The sequence below is a fragment of the Dermacentor andersoni genome, chromosome 5 (assembly GCF_023375885.2).
Source record: "Dermacentor andersoni chromosome 5, qqDerAnde1_hic_scaffold, whole genome shotgun sequence".
Taxonomy (NCBI): Eukaryota; Metazoa; Arthropoda; class Arachnida; order Ixodida; family Ixodidae; genus Dermacentor; species Dermacentor andersoni.
Genome location: NC_092818.1, coordinates 70760241 through 70779398, shown reverse-complemented (window position 1 = coordinate 70779398; position 19158 = coordinate 70760241). Strand labels below are relative to the sequence as shown.

The 19158-nt window shown below is 49.3% G+C and overlaps 1 long non-coding RNA gene across 2 annotated transcripts in view; it reads right to left on the bottom strand.

Moving 5' to 3' along the window:
* Window positions 1-19158, bottom strand: part of LOC140218478 (uncharacterized) — a 318844-nt gene that overhangs the window by 128734 nt on the left and 170952 nt on the right. For both annotated transcript variants that reach the window (XR_011894744.1, XR_011894745.1), the window contains exon 3: window positions 18107-18217. This is a non-coding gene — a long non-coding RNA (uncharacterized lncRNA). The remainder of the gene's footprint in view (window positions 1-18106; window positions 18218-19158) is intronic.

The following is a 19158-nucleotide window of genomic DNA, read 5'->3' as shown; positions in this document are numbered from 1 at the left end:
TTAGCGCATTGGCCGATAATGTTTTGCATCCGGTAGCTTTTAATTGATGCGCACTTGTTCGGCTGCCCTTCCGTAGTTCTGCTTGCAGAGCAGGAGCACTAAAATATACCGCACGCTCTGAGGCGACGATAAAGTGTTGAGCCGATTCGTTTGCCTTCATTCGTGTCGTGCAATGCCCAGTAATTCTCCCCTTCGTCCACGGCTTTGTCTGTCATTTCGGACCAGTACCATCTTTCACAGGAAGTGAATGGGACCGTCCGCTACGCTTCATCTCACCTCACCAATAAAGTTTGGCCGTTGGTTGTCTCGAATGTCTTCGTTCGAATGAAACCCTAGACTACGGTAAAACCCAGGTGGTTCACCATTTCACCGGCTGAGATTGGCGTGGCTTTTGGCATAACATGCCAGTACGCGCTCTCTTTCATTTGCAGCAGCTCTCGCGCTTTGAAACACATTGTCGTACACGAACACGTGAACGTACGCGTCAAGACGCTTAATTGTAATGGAGTCCAAACCGAATAAAACGAACTTGGACAAAGCAAATCATTCTCTTTATCGTACACGCGCAACTCGCCGACATATATTCATGTGATATAACTCGCTCACAGCGAAGTGGACATCGTACAGAGTGAAACAGGGACGTCCGCTCACTTCGAATTCCGCTGGCATGCCGCAAATTATTATGGTCTTTCTTTCCTTATTTCTCTTTTTCTTTAGTTTCTTGCTTTAGCATGCGTACGAGAACGCTCTGAAGCGCGTCAAAAGTGCATTAGAAGCGTACTAAATGAAAGGGACATTTTTGGTGACGCAGAGAAACAGTTCATAGTCAAAGCACACGCAGAAGTTACTGCCGACTCCCGTGTAGACTTGCGTTAAAAAATTCATTGCTCGCTTGCTTCTTTTCTCCCCTGCCAATGCGAATCTGTACATAACTAACAAATAGGAAATGTTCGTTTTATTTTTGCTATGGACGAGTTTGCATACTTTTATGATCGGCCTCTCAAGCGTGGGAAACATTGCAGCGTAGTTTCTCATGTTGAGATAATTTCCCTGATGCCCGAAAGAGCTGTCATGATCAGCCTGGACTTCGACCTCCACAGGGTGAGGAACATTCCCGCGGGCTTTCCCATGCCGAGATAATTGCCCTCGCCCCCGAAAAAGATTCACCGATCTACGCTCTGAGCAGACACAAAGGGGCGCCCTAAAGGAGAAGACACGAAGAGAAGAGGTCGCCGACTTCACGACATGACAAAGGCACTGACACTTCCACAAGGTCCCCAAGTTTCCAAAGGATACATTGTCTACCGGAGGACTGGGAGGGGTTATTTAAAGCCATCCTTGGCCCCATGTTAGGCCGAACCGGTTGCGACTCGGCCCGAGTCACAGTCATGTACGGCTCGAGCGACAATTCTTCACTCGCTTCTGTTTCCCTTCCTTACGTACGTGGCGTGTGTGTCTCCTGTTCCAACCCGAACCAAGCTTACCTGGGAGAGGGTCCTCTTTCGTTTCCTCTGGAAAGGGACAATTGGTTGTGTAACTCGGCAGGTGCTTAAGTTGCCCAAGGATAAGGGAGCACTCGGAATTCTCGACCTCGGCATCGTGGCTACTGCACTACACGTCAGGTGAACCCAGGTCGCTCTTAACTCGGATATGTTCCTGACTCGAAGCTTCACTTCCTTTTTTCATAGTATCAGACTCCATTTGTTTTCGCAAAGCATATTTTCCCACTGTGTGCTTCGCTCAGGCACCCCGTCCACCATTTATGCGGTGACTGCCAACTCTCTGGAATGCCTCCGCAAGGTTCACCCCGGCATCAATGTAGTTTCAACTCCAATCCAAGAACTAGTCGATATCCCCACGCCAGGTCTCCCCCCACACTGCCAAAGGTGGATCTCTCCATCCACAGGCGAAGCTGGAAGCTACCTTCATGTACCGCCTGGCGCGAAGGTGCCTGCGATTGAGTTACAGGCCCTTCACAGCGATCACGGCTCGTGGAGTGTGCCCTCTTGTGGCGGACGTGAGGATTCGGTTCATATCGTTACATACTGTTGGCTTCCCGCAGCTCTTCTATAACTGATTGCTAGTCTTTTGAGTCTCCCAGGTGTCCCATATCAGACTGTTCGATTTTTGCACCCGTTGCAGGCGATCAACCAGTTCATGCTTATTCTTGTCGAGTGTTCATACCAAGTTTGGTTGACACGCTGTGATGCGGTCTTCGGGGGGCGGTCGCCAGGCCTTCGGGAAATGCTTGCGAAAGCACGGAAGGAGAGCTAGTTCCATCTCAATCGGGAGCGGCATCACTTGGGCGACAAGAAGTTTCTCAAAAATGTGGGCTCGTAATGCCCTGATTTTTGATGACTCAGAAGGAAAGCTCTCCATTAAGTTATGATGCATGCTTCTAAGGTCGCTCGACTTGGCCGTGTGTGCCACTCGAGCCAAATGGTTTTGTTTGGCTCAGTGGAAGCCAGAGCCGGAACCAGTCCTGACGCACCCCCGTGTGGTCGCGCTGCCCGCGGATGGCTTTGGTGGTCTCCATGGTTGTATGCCTTGACCTCTTTTGTGCTAAGGCAATCCGAGGGTCCGTCAGGTTCACGTCCTGTAAGCTCGACATGGCTGTTTGTGTGCAGAGTGCAGTACCTCTGTCGCGCTGCACCACAGCAGCCCCCTTGTCCGGGAAGGACAGTCGGTCCGAACCAAAGTCCCCCGCCCAGTCAACCCGGGTAGAGGGGGAGTGCCGGGGTCAATTTAGCGAATGGTGTGGGATTGATGAGTACATGTAAGCTCCAGGACGCGGCACCACCGCGTCCCAAGTTCTCTGCCCACCCATTTGACAACGGCACCATTGATGTGAGTACAATGTCTTGTACTTTTATCATCACGACGATGCCCGCATTCGTAGCCATGTCCTCATCCTTGCGGTGAAGATCCACCTCGCCCGATCGAGATCGTATCAGTAAATCGAGTCTTGCGACAAATCCAACTACGAGTTTTTCGCGCATCAGTTTCCTCTAAACAGGGTTCGACATTAGGTGCATTTGCGTAAGCTATTCGCGGAAATAAAGAAACATCTTTCTTCTACACCCTTTCATCGAAACGAATAGAACGTGTACTACAATCACCACATACGCCTGTAGTGTAAATTCTATGTGCCTCCTGACTCTGTCTCTGCTTTCATACTATTCTACGTGCCCATTCCTCTATGTAGGGCTGCACATTGGATTTCTTATTATTTTAAAGATTCCTCACTTTCTGAGTTCATTTCCTTCCTCTTTTTTCCTTTCACAATGTATCCTTAAGACTTCGTGCATATTACGTCCCCAAATTGGGTTTATTAGATAGCATTGCCTTCTCACGCGGGATTTTCACCAGCCGTAGTGAAAATTGCTACACTGGAAACCTTTTTAAAGGACTCTGCTGCCATAATCGGCCATACAAGCGCACCATTTCGCGTTTGCGATGCTGTAAAACAAAAAGACGTGATTCATGGTCACGATTGCCTTCCGCCGCCCTCTGGTTAATCCCCTCAAATCCCGTTCAGTGGCTCGCACCCAGGACTCGATGGCGACGTCACGCGTCACTATACCGGCGCATTTCAGGTTACGGACCGAGCGTATACCGAGAGCGCCGGCGGAACCAAACGCAGAGGCACTGCTTGAGCGCGAGGGTCATTTGCATCGTGCCTGTCGCGCAACCATGGCGACACCCAAGGGTAAGTAAGTGCTCGCCGCATAACGCCACGCGTCGTCGGCTCCCACCGGGGCAGGCCTTGGAGAAGGATGCCAGCCACGGCTTGCGTTGCCCGCTACACATGTTTGCGCGAGTTCGCCGCTGCCTTTAAAGCATATGCAGCGGCTTTGATCGCCGTATGCGTGTATATCGCCAGGAGGCTGAACACATGTTTGGCCTAAAGACCGCCTTAATCTTGGTATGTGTCGCTGGCTTGCGGGGTGTCGCCACTTCTGCAGGCACACGAAACAGCCGCAGGTGCGGGCGCCATTTTCTGGCATCATTCTCCATTTGCGTCTTCGTTTCTAAACCTTTTGCGCATGAGATACTCGCGCTTGCGTCGCTCTAAATCACCGCGTGGCCTCGAGGGTGGATGGCGAAAGAGCGGAAAGAAGCGTAACTGCATTTCAGCGTGGGGGTCGCTTGGTGCGATGGGTTTGGGCGAGCAAACTCGACAGGGCACTTTTATAACGGCACCATTCCGCGACCGACACATGTGGAGGACTCAGCCTTAAAAAAAGCAAAGAAAAGAAAACGTGCGACGTCATAAAGTCAGCATTCCTTTGGTTTAAAAGCGAACTACTACTTTTGATTGATGGCGAGAGGGTTCAGCATAGAGGAGACTGGGAACAGGAAGGCTGCTCAAAAAATAACACGTCAGCATGTACTGTATAGTCTGCCGTATACCAGCTTCGAAAGTGAAGGACAACATCGCACTGCGAAAATGCGTCTTTAGTCACTTCAAAGGACGACAAGAATGCTTGTACAGAATATTTTCTTGACGTAAAAATTCCCTCTGACATTTACGCCAGACACCAAATTGACAGCTATCGAAATGGTCGATATTGTGAAAAGTTCGCCACGTACGCAGCTGTTCGGAACGACGAGTCTTAATCGCGCATGTATGGTGCTGCATTTTTTTTCCGGAGCAAGTACTTTATTTACATTTAGTTTATTTGACTGACTGAATAAACTTTATTGAAACCAGCAAGAGGTGGTGGCTGGGCCTAGGCCTCCCACGTAGGGACGTCGGGTGTTGCCTCTTCGCCGCCTCGCAGGCTTGCTGGGTCGCCCAGAGTTGGTCGTCAAGGTTGGAGCTACGCAGGGCAGCGTGCCATCTCGACAAGAGGGTCGTGGGGTTAGTGTCGGGGTATTGTTGTGTGCTGTCTCAAAGCATGTGTGGAAGTGTGGTTGGCTGTGTCTTACAGATATGGCATGTGGGATTGGGGTAAATGTCTGGGTAGATCTTGTTGTAAAGTTGTAACGAGGGGTAAGTATTGGTTTGTAGCAAGCAGAGAGCTGTAGCCTGCACTCGCGATAGTTTGTTGTGTGACCGGGGAAGGTTCTACACTACACAGGGAAGGGGTAACCCCGTTGAGGTTGGGTAGGTGCGGGTGCCTACATGAACTGGGAACCAGACGAGTGTAACCTGATGGTTACAAGATGCGCAAGGCTTGGTGTGAAATACGGCCGTTTGTATAGTTGATAACGGCGGAGCGGGAGTCAGAGACGATGGTATGGCATGTTGGGTGTAGTGCGGCTAGCGCGATGGCCACTTCACTTCTTCAGCTTCCTCAGCGTGTGGGGTTACTAGGTTGATAGCATGTTGGAGAGAGCCCTCACGCGTCGTGAGGGCTGCAAAGCAAGTACCGTGGGGATATTCGGCGTCGTCGACGAAACTTACACCGTCGTGGCGAGAAAGGGATTTGGTGAGAGCCGTGGCACGTGCTGTGCGGCGTTCGTGGTTCTATTCGGGGCGCATGTTTCTGGCGATAGGGTCGGACATGAATCCGGGCTCGTATGGTGGAGGGCATCTGGTGTTTATGGCCGTGTTGATGGTGGTAGGTGATACCGAGCGAGGTGAGGATATGGCGGCCCGTCGATGTAAGAGTGAGTCTCTTCACCTAAGAGCGGCGTTGGGCCTCGATGAGCTCGTCCAGTGTGTTATGGACGCCTAGTTGAAGGAGGTCAGTGCTGGTGCATCCGGGGAGTCCGAGAGCTTGTTTTCAGACACCGCGTAGGAGGATGTTGAGCTTGGTTTGTTTAGCCTTGTACCAGTTTAGATACGCAGCAACGTAGGTGATGCGGCAAATTACGAATGACTGTATTAATCGGAGGAGATTCTCCTCTTTCATACCCCCACGGCGGTTGGAGACGTGCTTCAAAAGTCTCATGATGCTGGCTGTATTCATCTTGATTTTGGCGAGGGCCATGCCATTCGCTCCGTTCGCCTCTATGAGCATGCCGAGCACACGGATATTGGGGACGAGGGATATGGGGCTGCCATCCGTGAGATGAAGCGCAATGTCTTCGTAATGCCGTTTAGCGGTGGAATATTTCGACCGGCGGCCACTGAGAGTAGGCCTGTAGAGGAGGAGCTCGGACTTCGCAGGGGAGCAGCGAAGCCCTGTGCCTTGGAGATAGGTCTCGACTGTTTCAAAGGCGGATTGTAGTGCCGTTTCTATTTGGCCGTCACTGCCTTGGTGGGCTCAAATGGTTATATCGCTAGCGTAGATGGTGTGGGTGACACCGTCCACTTGCTGCAACTCCTAGGCAAGATCCATCATAACGAGATTAAAAAGCGTTGGGGAGATAACGGGGCCCTGGGAGGTTCCCGCGCTGCCCAGAGTCTGGGCGCTGGAGCGGAGATCCCCCACCGACAGGAAGGCCGTGCGATTAGAGAGAAAGCCTCTGACGTAAGTATAAGTGCGCGCACCGAGATTAAGGCGTGAGATGCGGTTAAGAATGGTGGAATGGGCTATGCTGTCAAAGGCTTTTTCGAGGTCGAGGCCGAGTATGACTTTAGTAGCATGTGTTCTACCTTCTAGTATATGGTGCTTAAGTTGTAGCATGACGTCTTGGGTCGACAGGTGGGCCCGGAAGCCAATTACCGAGTGAGGATACGCTGCAGTGTCTACCAGATGGGTGTTAATTCGGGGGAGGAAGGCATGCTCCATAACCTTTCCTACACATAGGTTAGTGATATGGGGCGAAGATGATCGAGGCTGGAAGGCTTGCCAGGTTTCGGAATAAGGATGACGTATACTGTTTTCCTGGCTGGCGGAATGGCACCATTCCGCCAGCAGTCATTGATATAATCTGTGAGGTGGGTGACGGAGGCATTATCCAGGTTACGGAAGGCTTTGTTCATGACCCCATCGGGGCGAGGGGCAGAGCGGCTATTGAATTTTTGTGAAAAAAAATATTTTCGTCTCTCTTCTCTACTCCATGTAATTTGTTATTCTAGCATTCATCGTTACCTATAAGCTAAAGCTTGCAATCTGAAACGGCGATCTATGCTCTTGATCCGATAGGAAAGCTTCCGTGGAACAAAACACGTATAGCTTTCAGGGCAAAGCTGTATATCGCTAGCCAATTCGTCCGTCTGTCCGTCTTTCGGTCGCCTGTACGCCGAAAATACCTCCGGCTCAACCCTGTGCGCATGCGCGAAAAAGAAGAGAGAAAGACAGGCGCGCAATTATCCAGCACCACCTAGATAGCACAAGGTCTGCTTACTCCGATACGAGACGTCATGCTACCTAGTCCGAAATTTCATTGACAAGGATGGTGTGCTGAAAGCTGTGACGTCAAAATCAGTGTTCCTTACTCGGTAGTATCCCCATTAGATTATATGGCAGTCAGGCTAGGCAAATGATATGACGTGCTTACGGAATTACCCCATAATTTACTCAGTGCTTCCAGTTACAGTGTCTGTTGTATGTTTGGCGGTTTAATTAAATTTAAACTAGGTACCGTAGTAATACACTGTCAAAACCAAAACAGCACTTTATGAGAGGCAGCACTTTTTGAGAGGCACGCTCGCTGCCCAAAGATAAAAAAAGAAATATTACAGTGATGTTTCACTTCGTCATAACGGGTGACGCGCAAGGGCAGGGGGGCCATAGCGCACACGACGCTATCGGCCGGCGGTGCGCCTAGACGCCTACACTGTCCGCATCGCAGATCGTATTCAAGACAGGACTCGCGCGGCCGCGCCATACGCAGCAGCCGCCGGAGTAGACGGCCCCGTTGTAAACATTCGGTTACTATCTAAATTACCTAGCATGGTGTCAGCGCGCATAGGCCAACATGAACACTTCACACTCGATGACCGCGGACACTCGCTGTCAAAACTCTAGCGTGAGAAATTGCTGCAGCAGCAGCGAGCGAAGTGACCTTCGTGCTGTCTATCACTTCAACGCAAACTGAGCGGTGAGAACAAAGCGCATGCAAAGCTATGAGCCGTTGGCCCGCCTAGACTGTGTACCCCAAAGCAGATCGCTTTCCAAATAAAGCTGGCACGAGCGCGTGCAACCGCGCCATGGGACAGTATGGTGGTACCCGCTGGCAGGGTAGTGCCTTTCAGTACCGCATGGTGGCATGGTGGTAAAATTAAATCTTGGGGTTTTATGTGCCAAAACCACTTTCTGATAATCAGGCAGACCTTAGTGTGGGACTCCGGAAATTTCGGCCACCTGGGGTTCTTTAAAGTGCACCTAAATCTAAGTACACGGGCGTTTTCGCATTTCGCCCCGATCGAGATGCGGCCGCCGTGGCCAGGATTCGATCCGCGACCTCGTGCTTAGCAGCCCAACACCATAGCCACTGAGCAACCACGGCGGGTGGCACGGTGGTAAGTGGAGCGTTCTCCCCTCGCGACAGCTAGCACTTTGAGGTTACCTTGCAGTGGATACCAGGGCACCAAGGCATGGGGAGGAACTCCCGAGCTCATGAGCTCACCCGCGTAGTCAGTTTTCCGGGTCCCCCGTGCCTATGGCCATCCGAGTTCAACCCAAGGGAACACAGAAAGACTTTGCACAAGGAGCGCACATCACTTTTAAAGCAACTTCGTGCCAACGCCGTCGCCTTTATTACTCCCCCTGCTAACCTCTCGCGAGAAGACAGCGCTATTCTCCGAAGACTTCAAACAAACTCATAGTGACTCCTCTTTTCCGTCATTATATTCAAGGCCTACCTGGGCCACCGAAATGCCCGAACTGCATGGAATATCCGTCCCTGGAGCATTGACTATGGCATTGCCCTCACACTCAACCCAAACTGCAGTCAGCCCTCTCTAACATTCCCACTAACATCAAGCCACGGTCATGGACGGACTGGCTCACTCCACCACCCCATGCAACTAACATTCTCCTGCCGGTGCTTATCCAGCACGTCAGAGACGTGTTGGGTGAGGACTGGTAGCTGACCCACCAGGGTTGAGCGCCGGACGCTGGCGTAAAAATAAAAGTTTTTTCTCTCTCTCTCTGGTCGCAGCGTCCGCGATCACAGGCGGTGGCAGGCGCTGCATAGGGTTGCGAACGCGTTGCTTGAGGAAATGGAGCTCGAAGTAGCGGTTGGCTTCCGCGTACGGGTAAGACACGGTGGCAAGGGGGAGCACCCCCCCCCCCTCCTCCCCCGCATAACAGAGCGCAATATAGTGCCGCAAATGACCACCTCCCAATGGATGCTCAATGTATTTTTGAATAGTAAGTGGGGTTGGCTCTTGATAACTTTTCTTTTTTTTTTCGTTATTCATTATTAGCAAACATTTCAGAAGCGCAATTTCAGGCATATGCGTGTCAGACTTCGCGTTCAGAGTGTTAGTTTAAAGAGTATGAAGGACGCTTAACGATTTTTGTCCTCAAATTCCTGCTTTCTCGTTGCCCGTAGTGCTAATTAAATGTGAAGATTAAATTTGCAGACAAACCGGAGCCAGAACGGAAGCCCAGGCACCTTCCTAGTTCGCTTCCTTCGAAGCTTGAGACAAACACCGCCTATTTCACGAGCCGGCTAGTTACGCTTGCGCGTAAAAAAGAATAAAAAAGAAAGATCGCACAAAAATGCCTTGTAATGAGGAAGGCGTGTTAATCGGCACACGTACCCGCGTTAACGCGAGTGGAGACTGGTTGCACACGCGCAGTGTCACAAGGCGATTACGCCATAGCGACACGAAGGGTGACCAGTCCAGCCGCGGCGAACCTAAAACTTGTCGCTCGACGCACGTGACCTCTCCTTGTCACCTGCGAGAACACGATGCTTGTAAGTTTCGTGCGAAACGGTCCTCTCGCGAAACGATACGCAATACATAACGGGAGAGCGCGTGGAGCGTGTCCTGTGAGAACAGCCGGCTGCAAGCGCATCCTTGGCCCAGCCTGTGCCGCCCGCAATGTTGCTCTACCGCCAGACTTCAAGTTGTTCGCGCAACCGCTCTTGATGGGAAGATGAAAACCATTAGCGCACTTGGCTAGATGAGCTTCCGACCGCGCCCCCTCCCCCCTCCCCCACGCTTTCACCTACCGCGTGTGGGGCTAATGAAGCGTTAGCGGACAGCGCTACCCTTACAGACGCCCGACGACTAGCTCGCTTGCTATTCGTGGAGGGCACCGCGACATTTAACGCGCGGCTGCGAGCTTCCACGCTCACCGCTCTCGAGCACGTTCACTGCGCCGCGTGTGTGCTTTGTTAGCTGCGGTTTTCGCCGCGAGGTTCAGAAACGACGTTTTCGTTAAGCGCGTCACGCCGTGATTGGCCGAAGGCTACGGTTTTTAATAGTTACTAACTGTGCGGAAACAAAGTGTGCGCTGAATAGAAAGGTCACATACGCTTTGTATATTGCATCGCGATGGTGGCCAGCATGTTTTATTGACTATGGAAACTGAACCAGGGGACAGGACGGGAGTCTACCGCACGAACTAATGCGACCGCGTGGAGAATAGCAGCTCGCGTTTAGTTGAGGGAAACTGTGGTTACCGCAGATTCTATGTGGTAAGCCTTCGTACTTATGGGTGCAGGCTGGCAGAGACAACAAGCCAGCAATCAACTTGACGGTCCCCAACAATTCTAACAACCGCCCCCCCCCAAAAAAAATAAATAAATAAAGTATCTAATGTACATAACAAGTGAAGACATAAAAAGACAAGACTGAAATTATTGCCTGGATGCGTTTGTGGACATAAAAAGTATCAAGGCCTTATGTGTGAAAAGTACATTAATATGCGAACAGTTGTGGATACAGGAGTGCTGGAAAAGCGAGGCCACAATGTTGAAGGCTGAGTTACAGGTGGCGTGACTCGTAGCTAGACCTAACTTTATGATGCTCGCTCTATACAACGTGTGACACGTTGTGTCGTACAGTGTATTTATACCACGCCGCCATTTTTGTACGTGCATATCTCTCCAGTACTCGGAAGTGGCGAGTGCACTGCGTGTCTGTACAGTGTTGCGTCCGTTACGCACCCGCGCAACCAATCTATATACTCCGTGTCCCAGCTAAAGTTAGCCAAGCTGTTCAAAGCAAAAAGAAAAAAAGAGGATGCTAAAAACGCAGTTCAAGATACAGTTATAAGACCGAACGTGATCAGCCGTCATAGGTCTCACTGCAGAACACCGTAGGTTATAATATTGTATTTTGCACCATATTTTTTAAAGGAATTTTCTCCGTTGAACAGCTTGGCTAGCATTAGCTTGGGATGTTACGCACAATCAATATGGTATACTGCTCCCATTACCGCACAACTTCTGTATGAACATGAGTCAGCTTCATTCGCAGGAACAGCTACCGCCGATCCTAGACCCCTCTACAGGATGAAGGGCGGTTTCACCAGATGCATTTCTTCAACATTAGTTCCTCACTTTCATAGCATGAGGTATATGCTTTATGGTATACTGTGCCTAGGTATACTGTGAAGCCATAGGTCAGTGGTGCTGTGCAAGCATTTTAACCAACCAAAATAGGTCACGTAAAGCTCTTACAACAAAGGAAAAAGCTTGTGCGGCTAAATTACCGGACGCATTACGTCAGTCGCCAGTATCGATCATGAGTTAATGAGACGATATAGTCAATCAGTTATTCCTTAGTGGGAGCCGAGGGGAGTTGCGTTTATTTTCCCAGCGTCACCGCTGCTGCCAGGCAAGAACTCCTCTAGTTCCCACTCAGACCTACATTGCTGACTGCGTCAAAATTTGCACTTGACAGTTAGATCGTTGCTCTCTGTGTTCTAGGCTCAGATATCAAAGGCTACATTAATGTTTCTTAAGCCCTTTAGTGCATGAATTAATGACGAACAGAGCAAAATTGGATGCCTCCCCGGAGTCTTAATAACCGAAATTAGCTGTAATCGCACAGTTCTGAGTAAACAACATGAATAAAAGCCCGCCAGCACCACGCTTCACTGGCGCAACCTGTAGGAGGAGCAAGGCATGAGATTTCGTATATTCAGTCAGCAAAACCGCGAAAGTTGTAGTTAATTCTTTATTTCTACGCCTTACGCTGACCTTTAGACCTTTGGTATAGCCGGCTCGTTAGTCACTTAAGCTTTACATTCCGTGGCAGTTAAGAAGCAACGAAAATTTTCTCGGGAAATCCTCACATTTCGATGTGCAAATGGCGCGGCAGCTACCCTGGACTGTAGCCGGCACTTCAGCACAGCCGTTGTGGAAGAGACAAAATGGTATTTAGAAGGATGAAACTGACGCTCAGAAAGCAGCAAAGGGAGGGGCTCATACCGCCTACCTCCTAAACGACAGGTGATCTTGAGGTTCGTTGCTTTCATCTTGCTTTTGGCCCCGCGCTGCTATTGTTCGTGAGCAGGCCGCTAAGTACGCTACGAGAGCGGAATGTCATAACAGCGTGCGAATATTGTATTTTTTGGATGAAATCGAATGAGAAAGGAAATCAGGATGTGATAGAATAAAATAAAGGGAATATTCTTTTAGAGCACTTAGCGACTCGCTATAGAACACGTTTCTTATTAGTTTTTTGGATGTTATGTTCGCGGCGTTCCCGAAAGAACTCCCTGAGCCATCCTGCTCATTAGTGGTATGTATTCCCCGCGTTCTAAGACAGCCTTCCCAGTGCTTGAGTGCGCGCGTGTGCGTCCACGCACGCCTGAAGACGTCTTCTTCTAATATTTCAGTCGCCTTTCCCTTTCCCCGATGCAGGGTAGCTGTTGAGACATTTGCACTCGCTGGTGTTCTTTTGTTGCGTTCGTCTGGTTCTTTCTGTTTCTATCCTAAATTGAGATACTCCACATACTCTGCCGTAAGAACGGGACGGCGCTTCCCTCCACAGACGGCTTCCCCGTACCCCGAGACTCTCCTCGAATTTACGACTTTGGTTGGTTGGCCTTGCCGTGGGGGGACGTCTCGGCGGGAGAGGCGTGGGGCTGTGGGAAGCTGGGAGAGCGGACGGAGGCAGAACGACCCGGAGAAGCCCGTGCGCAAGCACCTTGTAACGGCCGCTCTGACGAGATCTTAAGGTGTTAAAAGAACGTGCTCTCATTTGTATAACCGTAACTCGAAGAATAAACGACAGCATACGCGTCAAACGGCAGTGACTTCCTGAACGATCATCAACAACAAGTATTACAAGAGTAGCCAATAAGGCTCGGCCTGGTTAACCTCTCTTTGCCTTTCTTTGATCCTTTCTCTCTCTCTCTCTCCTGCTGCTCTTAAAAGAGATGGCTCAACGGCGAAATTGCTTTCTTTATACGTAAGTCACGCAGCTGCGCGTGTCCGGAATGCTGCTGTGGCAACGAAATATCGAGGACGCCCGTCGCCATGGCTATGGAGTTCTGTCTGCGGAGCACGAGATCACGTGTTAGATTGACAGCTGTGGCATCCGAATTTATATGAGGGCGAAATGTGAACCTCATGGGATTAACATCATTCCGGAGCCCTCCGCTTAACGGCAAATGTGATAGCCTAAGCGTTTATTTGGGATGTTAATACAATCAATCAATCAATCAATCAATCAATCAATCAATCAATCAATCAATCAATCAATCAATCAATCAATCAATCAATCAATCAATCAATCAATCAATCAATTAAATCAAGATCGTTTATCAAGTTGTTCTCCGGTGACCAAAATACTGCGCACAAATAACGACATTGGAGAATAGAATGGGAAGTTTGAATGAGCACCCCCCCCTCCCCACCTTTGTTACACACGAGATACCGAGACCGTGTTCAAGAAACCACCTTAGAAAAAAGGTATAGCTTCTTCCTAAAGTAAAACTTGAATGGCCAGATGGCTAGAGAGATGGTTGTGATACAGGTATATATAGAGATTGCGATAGCAGGTATTGTATAACGAAGTATGTCGTCTTCTGTAGTGAGAAATGAGTTTGAAGTTTGCGCTGTGTGTGGACTCTCCGTTCCTGTTGGCAAATGTACGCCTCCAGCGAAGGTTTAAATACTGCAATATCTATCCCACATTTGAGCAGCGGCCTGAACAGCTGTAAGATTTGAATATAACTCTCAGCCACAGCAGGTTTATATTTATTACTATAATATCATTGTTCTTTTCTTTTTCATTTGTGCTGCAGGAGAACATAACGAAGTGCCCCAGTATCGGTGTTAATTGCCATCTCAATCTCTATACCGCAAGCCATTTATAATACAGCACATCAGATATGTTAAGTAAATGTAATATACAGTATATACGACCATGAACTGTATTTGCCATGCCGTCTGGTCTCGTACCCGCTGAAGAAGAACAACAGTTGGATCAAACAAGCATACGAAGATATACCAACGCTTCTGCTACATGAGCATTGCCTATGGCAAGGCAAACATTCCAGGGTGCCAATTTCTCTTATGCAACTGCAGCTACGATATGCATTTTACAGTAGAGGCAGACGGGCGGTTTTGTGAGGGGACGTGATTGTTACCAGAACTGAAGAGCGAAAAAAAATCCCCAGTTATTCGCTAACGCTTTGGAAACTCCGCATTTCAGGCAGCGAATAGCTCCTTGTCGCATTGCAACTATTGTGCCCTGGCTTCTTCTCAAGTCTTTATTAGGGCGAAAGCGTTAGATGGCTCATTGATCGAAAAATCGGGTGTCCGGCGTTATGGCACCAAAATTCGAGCAAGCCAACTTGTAGACATGAGCGAACCGGCCATCTCTTCAAGTTGGATTCCAAGTAACATCGGGAAAATTGAGGGTGGAACCCACTACCTTTAGTGTTAAATAAGGCACTCGAACACACGACCTTTGGTAAAAGTCCAACCCCAGGCCTTAGGTGTTAATTAGGGCGAAGTTAATTCAGGCGCTCGAACCACGACCTTTGGTGAGAGAAAACAAGTAATAGGAAGTAACAACGCATTCGGATGAAAATTACAAGTAATTTAATTAATGTCTGGCGAGCGTGCAGGCTTTCCCCTCCATCCTCCTTAGCATATGCTAAAGCATGCATACTTTTTTTTTCTGAAGAGCCAACATGAAAAGGACGGCAGCCTTGACGAGATGTGGTTTGAGTTTCTTTAGGCTCGGCCAACCCACGAGCAGGGTCGCTGTTACATCTACAGTTAAAGTGGAGCGACGTTTCTTGAACGTTTTTCTTTTTCATCAGGAATCCTAGGCCTTTTCGAAAACGGTACAAGGTGGTTACGAGGGGGGAGGAAGGGCGCTCAAGAACGTCAACTTTGACGCCTCTGCTTAACAAGATGACTTATGGCGGGATCGACCTTCACCCTAATGTAAACTGTAATCTTAAGACCGTGTAGTTCATCATGCAATTTGCATGTTCGATGCTCATTTCAGCCACGAGCCGTAAAAACAAAGAATATAGCAACTAACTGGACCAGAATATCGGAGGTGACACCCTGCCTCGACTGCCAAGCGCCGAACTTCACCAGTGACATCAGCCCAAGAGACAATGACGCCCATAAAAGTGTAAATAACTGTCTTTATTCGGAAGTTGGATATCATAACTTGAATTAAATGAAGGAAGCAACCTTCTGCCGGTAAGATCTGAACCCAAATCTTCAGCAGCATTGCGCGTGGTTCTGCTCCCGCCGGCGACCAATTGTGTTTTCGTCCACTTTTGCTTTCCTTTTCCTTACTACGTCTGCATTTTAATTAAATGTAAAGCTAATTTGCCTTCTGCATTCCTGGGCTTCATTATCTATCAGCTTCATTTGGTTGTAACTGAAAAGACAACGAGTCCATCTGTTATTACCATTATACTTATTGCTCAACTTCACCATTTGCTCAACGCTTTCCCATAGAAGTTGGCCATCACGACAGCACTCGCCAGTCCCGATGCAATGACGAACCCCGTTGCACATGGAGGTTTCAATTGCGGAAAGCTTTTGCGTTCACCTACCACAACCACGTCTCTACAAAGGGTGAACGCGCCAATTGTTTGCGTTATAGGAGCTTCACGACACTCGGGGTTTCAAAAGATGCTGAATAAGGGTCTGTACCAAATAACTTCAGGCTTGCCGAGACTAATTATCAACGTCTGGAGTTAGCTCTCTCTGGAAAGTAATAATATCTATCACTATAAAAGCTCCCTGTCTTAGCCAACAAGTTCCCCCGCGCTCTCTTCAGTCTTATATCTCTACATCTGTATTTCTGTCTCACGGTCCGAGAATTCGGCGCCGTGCGCCTTTCTTCGAGGATGCCCGGAAAAATCTGGCAGCAAAATCCGGAAGCTATAGCGCAACCGCCACTTTCTGAAAATCGCGCGGGCGCCAGGCCGCCGCGTGTCTGCACAATTATAGCGCACGCACGGTCGCGCTCGCCCCGAAGTTCGCGGCAATTGTCTGCGGCCTCGAGCACGCTCTCGCATTAGCAGGGAATTAGAACTCCCCGACATTCATAGCTGTTCTATACGCAGGCCCAATCCGTGCATAGCGCTTATACAACATCTCTATTCCACGGTGGCAGGATACCGCGCCGCGTTCCAGAACGACTCCCAAGTCCGCGGGGACGCTGTATCACCCCCCTCCCCCCCCCCCCCTCATCCGGCGGCTGCAGATGCCTGTGTACGAACCGCCCAACTTCGCGCGGCAAACAATTCGCGTTGCTCACGTCGCCTCCTAAAGCCGCATCGGGCACAGTTGCAAGCCGCTCGAAAGTTTTAGCGAGATTGCGCCCCTCGCGAATTCGGTTGTATACGAGTGCGCACGGGTAATGCGATATGGCGCCGCGGAGTGAAACCGCCGCCCGGCCGAAGCCGCGCAACCACTCTTCCCGCTGTTTCTGTTGGCAGGCTGTTGATAGCAACTTGTCGTTTGTGCCGCCGCCTGCCTCCTTCTTTTTCGCACCGTTACTCGGTTCGTTCGCTTGCTAGCTTGCTTGCTTGTTTGCTTGGCTTTGAAACCGTCGTACTCCTTGGTCACCAGGCGCTCCGCGCCTTCTCGGACGAGAAACGGCGTCTGGTTTCCAGGCGGTCGCATCCATCCGCTGACACAGTAGTCTCCAAGTGCTTCTCCTGTATGCGCGCACTTTAAATCTTGCCGTTCTCTTCCTTGCCCCTCCCAAAAATACAAGCGATTCTCGTGTTATTTCCTTGCTCCTCTCTTTCCAATACCGTCTACGTTGCTTTCGGGCATCTAGCAAGCTTTGAAAATGCGATCTCACTGTGCCCTCCAATCTCCTACATTCCCCCTTTTCCCCCGCACTTCCGTTTTTCTTTTCTTTTTTTTCTCTCGTACGGAGATCGAATTGTCGTCTCCTCTGGCGAGGATGAATCTGGACCGCTATATCCTGTTCTTTGCAGAGTGTGAAACGTACCGCGGGAACACGGCGATGTCCTCGTTTCCCCACGCGGAGACCTTGTGCCGCTCGCAGCAATGGCACGCCAACTTAGAGCAGGTGCAGCGAGAAATGTTGGGCACTGGATAGCGCTCAGGGATTTCCTGCGAACGCCGCGGTTGCCCCTCTGGAGGTACGCGTTCGGTGTGCGATGACTTTTCTCTTTCAGCGAGTTTTGCTCATTGGCTAGTACAAAGGTTTCTACGTGCATGCGGAATATGTATGAGACAATAGCATCCTGCTCCTCTTTCATTCCATTTCTTTTTTACGATCTCAGTTTTTTTGCCAGAAATCCAAGGATTACGAAGTTTTATGCGAGCTATTTCATTGTTGTTCACGTCGCTGACAGCGAGAGTGCGGTGTGATCGCAATGTGCCAAGCTCTGCGCCATCAGCACCTGAGCCCTTCTTTCGATACTCATTGTGGTTTTAAGGCATGACTGAAGCAAGGAAATGAATTTGAGGAAGAAGGCGGTGTTTTATCAGAAATTTCATAAATACAAATAGCACTTTCAAACGAAAAGCAAGGTTTTTCTATTTAATTATAGTTAGTGCATGTGCGCTTCTTGGTTCGTTAAGTTATAATTAGATCTCTCTCGTTTTTTTTTTCGATAAGATTATTCGCGAAAATTATTTTCTGTGATAGTGCCTTTTATAGTGCGGTGTATCTATAGAGTGGATTTGTTTTTTCTGCGTAAAGTAGAAGAGACCGGATGTCAAGATGTCAACGAATAGCGGAAAGGGCCTTCTATATAATTGAATGCAGGAGTAAATGGATTTCAAATCATGCAGGATTTGGTAGACGCCGCTGCGATGTAGATGTGAGGTTGCTTACCACTTACGACACGTTGAACTTCTTGATGGGAAGGGGGAGGGGGGGGGATGACGCAATTATTTCCGACCATGAACGCCGCCTCATGCACTTGGTAAACTGTCCCAGAAGCACCTGAAAAACAGACGTTTCCGTTACTGAAGGTTGCGTGCCGCAACACAAATCTTTATGACAGAATCTTTTTGGTTACTTGTGTTTACTGGTACGCATTGTGGACAGTAGCCAGACAAAGACGGCTATTGTTCCTTCATCCATAGCCCGGCATTAAATATTGCTATTTGGTTTTAAAAAGAGATATCAACCACGCCATACTAAATTCAGCGAATACACTTTATGCGGACAACCATCACACAGACACACACCTGAAGACATCACAAAATTGGCTGGATGGCAGGCAGTATGGCTATACAAGCCTACAGCAGTCTATACAACACTATACAGTCTACAGCGGTCTACTGCACTAGACCACTGCGGTACACGAGGTCCCGGGTGCGAGTCGCGGCAGACGCATTCTCCTCTGGCCCGGAGTGCAAGAACATTAGCGTATACTGTGATTTCGAGCGCAGTGTTCATTGAGGAATCTAGGGAGAAGTCTTTTGACTGGCAGTTGAGCATAAGTATGATGATGGGGATGATGGAAACACCTATGTGGTCGAAAATATCTCGCACACCCACGCCACAGCATCTTCATAACAAAATTCTTGCTCGTAGAGACGAGCTGACATAATTACTCTTTTTATTTTTGTCTAAAAGTTTGTATGCGTTTGCATGACAAGTTATATTTCCTTGCACTTTCAGTTCACTTACTGTATTATCTTCATATTTCAATTAAAATGCACTGTTGTGTCCGCGATGATTTTACGCTTCAAAGCGGCGACTGTACAGTAACACACGCCTTAGTGCGCATGTATTTTTCCCACTGCGACCTAGTGAAATGAGATCGCCTAGGCTCGAAGTCGAACCAGCCGCACTTTGCTCAGCGTGTGAAAGCCATGGCTGATGACAAACCACGACGAGCGCAATACACACCGTGGGGCTAGGTACTGAAATCAGTC